General features: G+C 38.0%; 1 pseudogene; it reads right to left on the bottom strand.

The window, feature by feature from the left end:
- Positions 1-13,924, bottom strand: part of LOC109677715 (small ribosomal subunit protein uS5-like) — a 171,814-nt pseudogene extending 157,890 nt beyond the window's left edge.
- Positions 13,925-14,180: the final 256 nt, after the last annotated feature.

The following is a 14,180-nucleotide window of genomic DNA, read 5'->3' as shown; positions in this document are numbered from 1 at the left end:
TAACATGCAAATGAATAGAAATTTAAAATATGGAAATGGGACAGGGAAATGTCAAGGGGAGGGACATGAAAAGATCAATCATGATGTTATGGTAGACCCCTGCAGTCTGGAAGAGATGAGCTAACTAATTTATTTATGCTGTCTGCCATTTATTTGCTTATGGGATTAGGTTTGGGGCTCAGACCTCAAGGGACAGGGACAGATCATAAATGGCAGAGAGAACAGAGATTTTTATGGCTGTACAAAAACCATGGTGGTAAAAAATGATGTCTTACATGGGGAGGAAAAGGTTAAGGAAAATGGGGTGATGGATGATAGCCCAGTAGAGGTTGATTGGTTTTGAAGGTATTTACTTTGAGTTGAATATATTTCTATTTAATCCTATCCTATTTTTATTTCTTGCTTTTAAAATTATTTATACTTTCTCCTACTTAGAAAATAAAGGAGGGCTCAGTGCTTCTTGTACTTTCTTTCTGTGGGTATTACTCTGAGCCAGTCTCGGCATTCAGATATTTCTCTACAACTGACCCATTATCCCTTGCAAAAGAAATTAGATGAAATTTAATAACTATTTAGGGGAGTTAAAATTGACACATTCTTTTGAATTTGGCTAGATTACTTTCTTCCCTACTTTTTGTATTGTTAACCTGCCAGGACACCACATTTATAAATCTAAGTCTTCCATGAATCACAAATACAAAAAGTATACAGTCTGACCCTGGGCTGTCCTACTTCTGCTTTCTTTCCATCCACAGATTGTGTCCCCTTATTTGCTGCTCTGAGTCTGGTTTCTATCTAATAAGGTACTTTACGCATAGTCCAACATCTGAGCTAATGATCTCTGAGATGTTACCAAAACCATTTTGGAATTCCAAGTATATAATGTCAGTCTTTCCAAGGTCACTATGGATACTATATCTTAGAAAAATCCAGTCACTTATTTCAGTATGACCTATCCCTTATAAAACTAAATTGGCCATTTCTAATAAACTTAAGCTTTTAAAATTGTTCCCTCACTAAACCATTGGTAATTGTATTCATTAATAATCTTACCATGACCAATAGTACAATTAATATAAAACCAAGTCAGAATATCAAGACAGTGAGAAAATATCAGAATATCAAGTATAGTGAGAAAACCTTTGGACTTGAAGTTGGGACAGCTGGTATTACAACAGACTCTGCCATTTCTTCTCTAGCCTTACTCAAGTCTTTTGCCTTTCTGAGCTTCAGTTTCTTCAAATTAATATGGAGTAACAACACCTACTCCAACAGCGTCCTTGTGTAGCTGACAAAATGAGAAATAATCAGCCCATGGAAAGTAGAACACTCATATCAATTATTATAATTATGTCTCCTACTAATTTTCTGCCATGAGTGATTCATGTTGAGGCACAATACAGTTAGGTAAAGAAAATCATTAGGTAAGTCCTTAAAATTCAATTTAACTACAATTTTTGAACCATTTTATCCACCAAAAGTTTATCAGAGATAGTGAATAATGGCACTGCAAAGATAAATTTAAATTTTTCTCTTAAGCAGTTTCCTCTTTGAAATTGATATTGACCATCTGGGATGTATGAGATTGAAATAAAGGATATAGAGCTATTTCACAAACTTGATTCTTATTCCTAGATATTTGCAAACTAAATGCATTTTGAACTTCCTACTTTCATTTATTCATTACAGCTGTAGAAAAATCAAATGAGCATTTGGAGTAATTTATTACAGTACAATGATAGCACATGTCTGTCTTAGGATGGGGAGGAAGTACACTTTGGTGGAAGCAGTTCAGATTCCCAGAGTTGTCCATCAAACTTCGTCCCTGTAAATATTCATCTCTCCAAAACTGCTATCAGATTACTGATGTTATATTTTAAGATTCTGATTAACTTGGATCATTTTGAACTATTATGTTTATTCCTCTTCAGATATTTATGGGAAATCTTACCACTTTGGTATAAAAATGATATTTCCTTCCAATAACTGCTTCAAATCAATATCTGAGTCTGTTTAATGTTTCTGTGATCTCAGGTGATAAATCACCTTTATTCTGGCATGAAGACTTGAGTCCTTCCATTGTAAGATATCACAGTACTTCCTTGATCTGAGTGCAGGTTGTACAATCAAGAGCCTGTGGGACCAGAGTTAGCCTGAATCTAAAACTGAAACCCGAAACCAACCCAACTCAAATCTCATTTGGACTGAAGTGATCAGCCCCTCATCCTTCTCACTTAACAGAAGAAAAGAGAGATACTCTTTTATCTGAAGAAAGAGGGCTAGAGGCATGGCTCAAGCAGTAGAGGTGCACCTATCAAGTATGAAGCCCTGAGTTCAAACCCCAGTACCACAAAAAAAAGTTAACAAAAAAGGAGCATAAATCAGTGAAATTTTAGACATTCACATGCAATAGAGAAAAATAATCAAAACAAAGAAAGAAAGCTATGTGGAGATCCAGTTTTCTTTGCATCATTGATTCAAAGATGCCGTACTTTCTCCAATCCAAGTTTTTGGCATTTTAGTCAAGATTTAGTTGGCCATGGTTGCTCAAAATGGTTCAAATACCTAAATGTTAGAGCTGAAACTCTGAAACTACTATGAGAAAACACCTCAAAACATTGTACAAGCAATGATTTTTCTGTATATGACTTCAAAAATATAGGAAACAAAAGCAAAAATTAACAAATGGGAAACTGAAAAGTTTCTGCACAGCAAAGGAAACAATCAAGAGTGAAGAGGCAACATACAGAATGGGGGAAGGTATTTGTCAATTATTCACCTGAACAAAGGGTTAATTCCCCAAGTACATAAGGAATTAAAAAAAACTTTATAACAAAAAGAAACCATTAATACTAGGCAAATATTAGGATAGATACTTCTTAAAAGAAGAAATACAAATGCCCAAGAAATATATGGAAAAGTGCTTAATGTCATTAATCTCCAAGAAACACAAATGAAAAGTATAATTAGATACCATCCCCCTCTAGTTGAAATGACTATTATCAAGAAAACAAAACATAAGAATATGGAGAAAAAGGAACTCTTACGAAGTGTTGGTGAGAGTGTACATTAGAACAGCTCTTATGGAGAGAATTATGGAGTTTTCTCAAAACTTAAAAAGAGGTCTACCATATGATTCAGTTATACCTTTGCTGGATAGATATCCTAAGGAAATGAAGTCATATTCTAAAGAGATACCTGCATGCCCATGTTTACTGTGATGCTATTCACAATAGCTAAGATAAGTGCCTATCAACAATGAATGGATAAAGAAAAAAAATATATATGCATAGTGCAATATTCTATATTGTAGCAAAAAGGATACAAGTAGAGATGTATGTTAAGCAATATAAGCAAGTCAGAGAAAGACAAGTACCACATATTTTTTTTCGGAAGCTAAAAAAGTTAACCTAGATGTAGAGTAATGTTAATAGGGGTGGGAAGGTGAGTATTGGTGGAGAAGGGGAATAAAATGAGCTTGAATTTGATATGTACATGCTGTATGCATGGGTGGAAATATCACACTAACCCCATTAATATGTATAACTAATACATGTCAATCAAAATAATAAAAAAACAGGGCTGGGGTATAACTCAAGTGATAGAATTCTTGACTACCAAGCACAAGACCCTGGGTTCAGTCCCCAATATGACAAAAAAAGGTCCTGGAAATGATTTATAAAATGAATAAGTCTGTAGCAAAACTGATCAGGAAGTAAAAATAAATTATCAATATCATGATTGAAAAGAGGCACACTGCAATAGGTCCTATGCACATCAAATTATAGCCAAAGGGTGTTATTAAAGACTTTACACCAACTGATTTAGTAACTTGGACAAAATGTGCAAATTGCACAAATAAATATTACTTACCCCAACTGGCAAAAGTATGAGCAAAACTGAATAGATCAAGATTTGACCTACCTTAAAAATGAAGTTCATTATTAAAATTACAGACTGACTGTCTCATAAACATAAATGCAAACATTTAAAAGAACCCTAATTAAAATTAAAGTCAGTTATATATAAAAAGCCTAATACAGTATGATCAATGTACACAAGCTTGACTTAACATTAGAAAAATTAATCAATGTAATTCACTATATTAATAGAAAAAAGCAACTCATTTCAGTTGATTTGATAAAGAATATCTACAAAAACCCACATGATATAGCATATGCAACAGCGGGACAGCATATACAACACTTGTTTTGATGGTACTTGGGTTTGAACTCACAGCTTCTTGCTTGTCACACAGGTGCTCTACTGCTTGAGCCATATCTCCAGACCATATGCAACACTCTTCCTTGAGATTAAGAGTGTATATAGTATGATCCCAGTTACATAATGTCTAAAAAAAAGTTAACTTATATATATATATATATTTTTTTAATCCAGAATAATGATTTGTGATTAGCTGAAATGAGCAGTGGAGGAACTTCTGGGGTGCTGGTATTGTTCTCCCTCCTTATCTGGTATGGTTAATATGATTATGTTCACTTTTTGAAAATTTTTGATCTGATAACCTATAACAAACATAACAATTTTCTGTATGTTTATAATGACTCAATAAGAAATTATCTTAATTTGCTCTAATGGAAATATTAAAAACTAATTTGTATTTCAAATAGTTAGCACTCTTTCATGAGGTAATAGCTGGATTCTTCAAAAGTTGGGCAGTTGTTTTCCAGCATGTTGACCCAGCCTTAGTAGAAGCTGAAGGATGTATATTTTGGGGTCTATTTAGAGAATTTGAGCTTCCCAGACAACGCCTAACAGTAATTTTTCCCTATCTACGTAAGTTTTCCCAGCATCCCTTTCAGGCCTCAGAAAATATAATTCTATTTTAGGCAAGCTTCCTCATGTGTATAGCTGCCCAGGGGCTCTCAAAGAAAAGATCGGCTGAGACTTCACAGATTTGTTTCTCACTGTGCTGCCCTTGATGGGGTAAAAGGCAAGGTGAAAAAGCAAAGTCTCTAAGGACTCAAACCATAACCCTGGGTAGTTACAGGGGTGGGAGATGGCAATAGCCTGCCAGGTCCTCTGACCAAGGGAAGCATATAATCCCACGGATATCTACACCAGGAGCAACAGCCATATGCCAAGGATTGCAACTCTTGAAGCTGTTATCCAAAGGATATTCTCCAATGAAGGTGCGCATCTGCTCTCTAACCCAGATAAGAGTCCCTCTCCAAATATTACTGCATTTTAGCATATATTCAGGTCATTTCATTGAAAATGACCAATGAATCAAATGGCATGTGGCATCATGGCAAGTGGTATTTTGGACTCCTTATTTTCTCAGGATAGAAATCCACTTGGCCAGTTTTAGCAAAAGAAACTACCTCCTTTTTCACCCTCTTCCTAACAGGTAACGTGATTTTTTTTCTTTTTCTTTTTTTGCAATGTGATTTTTTGATGAGCTAACTTCTTCCAGGAACTTATTGGACTTACTCCAGTTTACAGTCCTCCCTTCCCTCTCTGAACTCTAAAAGCACATAAGAGTGATGCTCATAAACTGCACACACACACACACACACACACACACACACATGCACACAATATGTAAGTTTACAATTTGGGATTCTGCATTTTTTATTGGTGTAATATCTGTATGGTATTTAGCTTCTCGGGATGGTCCATGAAGCCTGTTTAATTTAAAGTGGATCCAAACATTTTGCATTTGTTGTATGATGGAAACCTTTGTTCTTTTACGGCAGCATCCAGCAGCAGATGCAAGCCTTCAGAGTTCTATCCTGACCTAACAGAGCTCATCTGTCTTTGGAGATAAAGGATGGTCTCTAAACTTACTGTTATGACCAATCTCCTGCCTAGTTTTCTAACATCCTTGCTCATTCTATTCCTTCTCTTTTTTTTATTATTCTTCAGCTCTGTTGGCCTTTGCTTTTTGTCAAATGTGTCACAATAGTAGTCTTGACCCTTTGAACTTGTTCTTCCCTCCACTTGGAAAGCTTTCCCTATGATCTTCACATGACCTGCTCCTTCACACCACCCAGGTGTAAATTAAGCATTATTTCCCAAGAAAGATGCACTTACTGGACCACCCAATCAATCTACAGCTCTAGCTTTTCACTTCATTTAATTTTCTTGTTTATGAGGTATCTGTCCCCACATTAAAGCAAATCCATGAGTGTGGGATCTTCCATATTTTATCCATCCTATGTCCCCAGCATCAAGCACAGTGCCTGATATATCCATAATCAACAGTTGTGTCATTCCGAGTCCTCTAAGAAGCAGTTGCAAAGGTGGGGTTAAATAAGTAATTAATTAGGGCAAAAACTTATGAAGGATAAATGGGAGGGAGAGGAATAGATTGGGAGAAGCTTCTGACCATATGAGAGGTTTTAAACTTGTGAAAGAAGATAGGGGAGGAGGGAAGTTTGAGTAGAAGAGCCTCAGGCCCCTGTCAGTTCTGAGAAAGCCTTGACTAGACTGGTAGGGAGAGCCTATGCAAAGTTTGCCCATAGAGAAGAACTATGTTGGGCAAGGATGACCTGGCTTCAGGCCCCCACCATGTCCAGACAGTGGCTAAGAGTGATCTGGGGAGGCTGTGTCCACAGTGGATGGGAAAGGTCAGCCTCTGGCTTCCAGCACATGAAGTCCTAATACAGGTTCACTTGAAGATGAAACTGAACAGTGAACCTCCATGGCCTCACAAGCATCCCTAGATATTTGTTGAAAGTAAAAAAAAGAGGATAAATGCATGGATGAATCTCTGAATTCCATGTTGGAAGCACCTGTCTGGCCTAAATGGACACCTTTTTTGTTGAGCTATTTAACTGGTCTCGTGAGGGGACTTGCAGGGTTGGCTTCTCCTGGTCATCCCTTCTATGAACATGTCAACAGTAATGACAATATAGGTCACAGGCCACTACTGCATGAGACACCTCCCAATCAAGACCTTCATTGATCCATAAATTAGCTGTATTGTGCTGTTGCTTCTTTTTCTAACTGGATGATAACTCAAAAGGTTTACAAATGCTTTCTTTCCTTCTTCTTTTCCCCCACAGCTCTTAACACAGTGCTAGGCACTTTGTAGCTCTAAAGTAAAGATCCCAACCTCAGAGGCTTACATCAGCCAGGTACATGACAAGTGGAGACAAGTGAAGCTGCCATGGTAGGCAGTGACAGGAGCCATGATGAGCTGGACTGGGCTTGCCCCATCCAGATGGGTTGACTGCTATGTAGCTCCAACTGCCAGGCAGGAATACAAACTCTGTGCTACCAAATCAAATGATGCCAGAAATCTGGATTTTTATGTGAAATCTCCTGATTTTTAAATGTTGGGAACTAATTAAATATTTTTAAAACACTCTGCAGGCCAACATTAGCATGGCCAAGCAAAACATGCCTGTAGGATGATTTGGTCACCAGTTTATAGTCTCCATTCTAGACCAGTCGATGGGCCGCATTCTAGAACTTTAAAACTCATAGTTGTGTTAAAAGCTTTGCAGGAGTTATTCTTGGAAGTCTTCTCAAAACCAGTCGATGACTGGCCATTTATGTCACTTGCCAGTATGCTGGATCCAGAGACCATGAAGAGAATAAACCATAAATGTCTGAGTCACAAAGGTCATGGGACTCATGAGACTGGGGTGAAGTCCTCTATGAAATGCAAGGTGACAGACATCTCTTGCCTGTGTGTGAGTGGATCTGTCAGCAAGGACAAGACTAAAGTTAAACAGATGGATCTCACTCCCTGCCCAGAGGGAGTACAAAGTGGCCTCAGGGGGGAAAGAGTGAATTCCAAGGCAAAGTTCACTTTCAGCAAATGTTATATGCTAGGGCTAGCAGACTCAATTTGTTTGTTTGGTTTTGGTAGTAAGTCACATGGCTGGAGATTCCACTGGATAAAGGTAAGAGCAGCAATGGAAAATCATGGGTGGTTTAAAATAGTAACAATAGCAATTTATTCAAAGTTCCTTGAAGTAAAATGTTTAAAACATAGCTGGTTTTATTCTTGCATGCATATACTATATGCCCAAATACATCTGATCCATTGTGAACATATTAATGAAAATGCCAGTGCTTAATCATTTCTAATTTTCAATTAGGACTCACAGCCTCATTCAGACTTCAGGGTATACCTTGATGATTCTCTGCTTTTGTCTGCAGAAGCAAAAAGAATCGTAGCGCACTTGAACAGAGCCAAAGGAATCCAAATGTTTTCTGGGCACATAGTAGGAAGGTCAGTCCTTGGATTCATACATTTATCAACAAATTGTTGGTAGGAATTGCTACAAGAGGCTCTTCAGTTGTGCTACCTTTTCAGAGTGAATCCTTATTTATCCTTTGAACTTGTAATTCTAATCTAACAAAGTTTACAATGATTTGCTTCTGAAATGGCAACTCTGTTTGCCATTTCAAACAAGAGTTCTATAATCCTTCAGTTTTTTTATCACAGTATGCAATCATCTTTCAAAGAAGGCAATGCTTCACCAATGACAACTGTACCTCTGCAATTACCAACAATGCTCTGTGCTTTTAAATTTTCTCTTGAAATTCTGAGTTCAGCATAGTTCTATGCTTTGTCGCAATCATGAAACAGCATCTTCCTGTGAACAGGAAGCACTCCGACAAGTTGGGTTTCTCCATTCCTTCAATTCCCGAAAGTCCTTGATCCAAGGAGACAGCTCAGTAAATCTTGTCAAGTTTCCCCTTCTGATGGCACAAATTTAAATGGCATTGACCCACGCAGCTTTAACTGCTTCCAACTATCTAATAACTGGCAATGACGATGGGGACTGACTTGAAGACTAGTCACAACTGGAATTATTTGCCGCATCACATCACACAAGGGACCTGCCCACAGAGGTCACCCATCCTAACCTTCACAGGATGAGACCATGGCAGCTTGCATGCCAACTTGTGCTACTGACTGCCATAAACTGTCAAAGCACCACATCTTTTACCACAGGTGCCTCACTGGCAAGTGAAATCATCTTTTCCATGTGTAGACCAAACTTCTCAAATTCATTACTGGTATAAGTCAAAACTCACTAGCTTAAGTGTGTCAGATAATCCCACATGTATGTGCACATGCCTGTGTTAGAACCTGTACCCACGTCCTTGAAAAAGCTTTTATGACTCTCCAGAATGCTGTCCTACAACCTAAGCCCCTAAGCCCTCTTCATCCTTTCATTCATTTAGTGGGAACATACTCTGCCCCAGTGCCTATGTTTACTTTGTCTTGTTGAGCTATCTATTGTCAACCTCTATCTTGTAGTAACAACACAAATAAGACAGAAGTGTTTCTTTTCAAACAGTCTTGGCAAAAATGGATGCAGTGATTAGCTTCTCTAGAAGAAATCCCTGCTATTTCATTAGTTTACCAACTTCTGTACACTGGAATTGAGAGTGCTGCCAAATCCAGCATTCTTTTTGGAAAAAAATAGTAACTCCTTGTTTAAAAATCCTCTACATAATCATATTTTGCTTCACTTGGCAAAACTCTGAAATCTTTTGATTGAGACATCAATTGTGCTTTTTAAAAACTCTCAACTAGTAAATCTTGTTCATTTCTAAATACTTCTTGAAACTGTATGAACTATACATGTTCTACCATGAGTAATATTTTTATTGTCCTTTACCAAAATGGTTTGTGATCTGTCTGCATTCACCTTCTCATTAACATCTGCCTGCTGTACAGCTTGCCTTTGCTGTAACTTTGGGTTAAACACGACAAAATATTATCTTGTTTGCTATTTTCTGCCATTTGCAATTATCATCTTTTAAGACATGTTATCTCCCTATACCTCTTTTAAGCACTTGTATGACATGAAAAGAAATGACTGCAAAATAAGAATTGTTCAAATGCTATGTCTTGTGTGGTTTTTAACGAAATATCTGGGCTCATTCAGATCACTGTTCCTTCTGACGTGACTTTCTTTGCCAATGACTGACAAAGGCAGGAGGTTTTGTCAGGTGGCTTTTCCCAGGAGTTACTGGCAAAAGAGGGAAAATTTCCTTCAGGGATTATGTTTCTTGGATTCTTAAGATTTTAGGAGAAGATAGTGGCAGCTTGTGTTATCCTTCCCTAACTGTCCTGAAACTTCTAAGAGAAAAGAGTCTGGAACTTCCATTGATGGGAATCCAGAGGAGGGTCACCCAGGGTCAAGGGAGAGTGGAGAAAAGTGAAGAGATCTGGGAAGATCTAGCCACCATCTTTAAAACTGCCCAAGGGAATTCAGCTAATTCTGGCTGCTATCAGGGTGTTGCCTACAGGGTGTGAGAATGAGATTCACTTCAACAAAAGGATTGTTTCTACTGTAGGACTTGCCTTAAAAATCACTTCTTTGCAGAGACTTTCTCTGCCACCTGAATTTAACCAAATCTTCTTCCGTCAATGTTCTTGATCATGTCACCCTGCTACTGCCTCAAAACATCTATGAGACAGTGAGATTTCTTGTTTATAATTTTTAATTATTTTCTCCAGTGTATAGTTAAGCTTCATGACAATAGGAACCCTGTCTGTTCCCTGTTCCTTGTTTTTTCCAGAGCAGGGCTAGCCATACAATTTGTGAGGCCCAGTGAAAAGTGAAAATGTAGGTACAGAAGAAAAGTATTAACATACAACCCATCCTTTCTTGAATAACCTCTCTCCCAGACATTGTGGGTTTTATTTGCTATTTAATAGTATCTTACATTTTAAAATTAAAATGTTAAATTATTAATTTTTATTATGGACCTTATTGTTTATCTTTCTGTGCATGTGTGTGCACATGCGTGGGTGTGTGTGCATTATTGTGCATGTATCTGGTACTAGGGATCAAACCTAGGGCTTTGTGTGCTTGTTAGGCAAACATTCCCCCACTGAGCTACATCCCAGTCCCTACTTTTTGTCTTTATATTGTAAAAATGCTGTTTTAAATGTAAATATAAAGGCATTTAACTTGTATGCAAAATTTAAAAATTACACAATTCATGTTTTGCAGTTCATATATACATATGTATTTCATTCTTACTAGAACCATGGAAATGCTGCATGAAACTGACACAGTTTTTTTTTCACCTCTTCATACAGTCTACAAATGCTTCCTTCAGCTTATTGAAAGTAAAAAGACTGAAAGGAAAGGAACAATAAGTTGCCCTATTGTTCTCTTTCTTTGTCACTTTGGGGGCTTTACGTGGTTTGCTAATACAGTGAAGTAACATGAATAAGAAAGGATGAGATGAACTGAACAGACAATTTTCAAAGAAAGAGGTACAAATGGCCAATAAATACATGAAGAAGTGCTTAACTTCCCTGACCATAAAGAAACGCAAATCAAAACTGCATTAAGATTTCATCTTACCCCAGTTAAAATGGCTGTCTCTAAGAACATAAATGGCTACAAATGTTGGCAAAAGGATGTGGTGAAACAGGCACCATTATTCACTGCTGGTAGAATGCAAATTAGTACAACCACATGGAAAGCAGCATGGAGACTCCTTAAAAATAGAACTACCAAGCAATTCAATGGTACCACTCCTGGGCATATACCTGTAGGAATGTAAGTCAGGGTATAATAGAGATACTTGTACACCATGTTTATTACAGCACTGTTCATAATAGTCAGCTTTGGAAATAGCCCAGATGCCCTACAACTGATGAATGGATTAAGAAAATTATATATCTATCTATCTATTTATCTACACACAATGGAGTACTACTTAACCATAAACAAGAATTAAATTGTGTTACTTGCAGGTAAATGGATGGAACTGGAGAACAACATCATGTTGAGCGAAGTAAGCCAGGTTCAGAACAACAAAGGTTGCATATTTTTTCTCATATGTGGAAGAGAAATCCAAAAGATAAACATGTATACAACAAACATGACCACTACACATGTATATATAGAACATGTTTATGATGGTAGGACTGTTCAGTGAGATTAGCGGAGGATGAAGAAGAAAAGAGAATGACAGAGAGTCAGAAATATAAAAATGCATTGTATCTATGTGGTAGATGGTATAATGAAACATACTGACAGCTGTTGAATGATGGGGATAGGAGGGAAAGGGTAAGAGAAAGTAATAAAGGGGGCTAATTTGACTGAAGTGTAGCATATTTACAACTGAAATACCATTGTGAAATCCTTTTGAACAATGAGTATGGACAGGATCGTGAAACAGGTCCTGTGAGGGGATATGTGCTTGTGGGGGAGAGGAGGGTGATTGGAAGGGATAAAATGGTGAATATGATGGATATACTTTATATACTTACATGAAATAGAACAATGAAATCTGTTGCAATCATTTTAAGTAGGTGGGGAAAGGGGTAAAGCAGAGAGATGGTGGTGGTAAACCTAATCGAGGTATATTGTAAGCATATATGGAAATGTCACAATGAGTCACACCCCCCCCCTCTACAACTAATATATTCTAATAAAAATGCTTAAAAAATACAAAAGATGTGAAATGGTCTTTTGGTTTCTTGAACAAAGAAGCATGGTCTTCTTCTCAGAATTGTAGCCTAGAGGCCTGGTTCTGGAGGATGCCAACAGACCAAGTCTAGCTTCTCACCCCAAAAGACTCAAAAATCAGAGCAACCAGTGGTGGTGAAACAGGCAAGTGATTTATTTCAGTGTGGCCACACTAGGAAGAATAGCAGTCTAGTGAACTTAGTTCTAGTGACCTAAGTCTTTGAGGTACTAATAATAGCTCCAAGGTTACACAGGGAAGACCAAGGGTAGGGGGCCACAAGTATGTATGTCTATGCAGCCGTGGTCAAACTGTGGTCCAGTAAATCATTATCTCAGTGTGGCTCTGTAGGGTCTTTTCCTTACTGCTTGAGGACTAGTTTCACATCATGAGAATGTGACTGCAAAGCTAGAGATAATCTAAGAAAGAGAAATAAATCAAAGGTAGGACAGGTAAGAGGGACAAAAGAGAATTAGTTAGAACAACCACTGGGTCCTCCTTTAGCCTCAAGAATGGCAGGACTCTCTTCTTCCCCCAACTTCCTCAGTAGTGGCACTGTCACCATTGCCTTGTACTTGTTTTTAGTCTTACTGAATGTCTATGTATTGTGAGTCACCAGATTCTGTGTTCACTGGGTTTCATCACACATGCTGTAAGTGAGTAGGGACAACTGTTCACATCTCCTCTGCTTGCATGCATCCTCCATCATCCCATTGGGCTTCCTTATAAAACAGAAGTTCATTGAAATTATTCAGAATTGTAAGGTGCTGATAGCAGTGTATTAAATCAACTGTGGGCACTTGGTGCATATTTCTGTGCCCATGCAGCCAGCCCTAGGCCATGTTCTGCTGTAATGGAGCAAAGAGCACACTGAGCACAGAGGATGAGTACGTACATTCCTATTGAATAGTGAAAAGGTGAATGATTCAGAGTTATGTATCAATGAACAGGTTACCTCAGGATCCAGAATGCTACAGTAGAAAGGGTGGGTCCACCCTCTGTTCCTGAGGCATTCCTATGCCTACTCAAACCTCTTGTCCTTGAGTTCCACGAAATACTCCTGCCTCCTTATTATACGTCTCCCCTGTTTTACCTGATTCAGAGAGTATGAGGTTTTCTCAGTGGCCAAAGAAATTGATTTTGTGTCCTGGCCCATCCTTGATCTTCTCTGGATGTATCCAGCTACATACCCATGATTTTTCACACCATCAGGCTTTTGCCCAGTGGAGCCATTTTGCTTGGAATATCTGAGTTCTCTTTTCCAATAAGCCCACTCTTCTTTCTTCTTCAAGACCAGCTTTCTTGTGGCACCACTTGCAGTTCCTACTTGAGATAGGCATTCAGATTTCATGTACTGAGAAGAAGTGTTGGCATTTCTGTCCCTGGGATCTCCTTGAGGGCAGGGTAAAGCCACATTCTCTTTTATATCTCTGTTTCCTGGAACCTCATACAATTCTTGACCCTTGGCAGGTGTTACAGTCTTTTCATGACAGTTCATTGTTGACTTACCAAATTACCATATGTGACTAGGCTTGGAGAATGTTGTATTAGTACTATTTTCAGAAATACCTCAGTGACAAGTTAGCCACCACAATCCAGTCCTTATTTCTCTTGTTCAAAGATGGTTCTTCACTCAAAGTTCTTTTTTTATGATTATAGGGATTATTATAGTAGTAGTAGAGGAGTATGAACAATGACATGAAGTATATTGAAATTAGGTTGGAATCAAGCCATTCAAAGGAACATCTGGGTTC

Source organism: Castor canadensis, chromosome 3 (assembly GCF_047511655.1).
Source record: "Castor canadensis chromosome 3, mCasCan1.hap1v2, whole genome shotgun sequence".
In the NCBI taxonomy this organism is placed as follows: Eukaryota; Metazoa; Chordata; class Mammalia; order Rodentia; family Castoridae; genus Castor; species Castor canadensis.
This window is presented reverse-complemented; position numbering and strand designations above follow the sequence as displayed.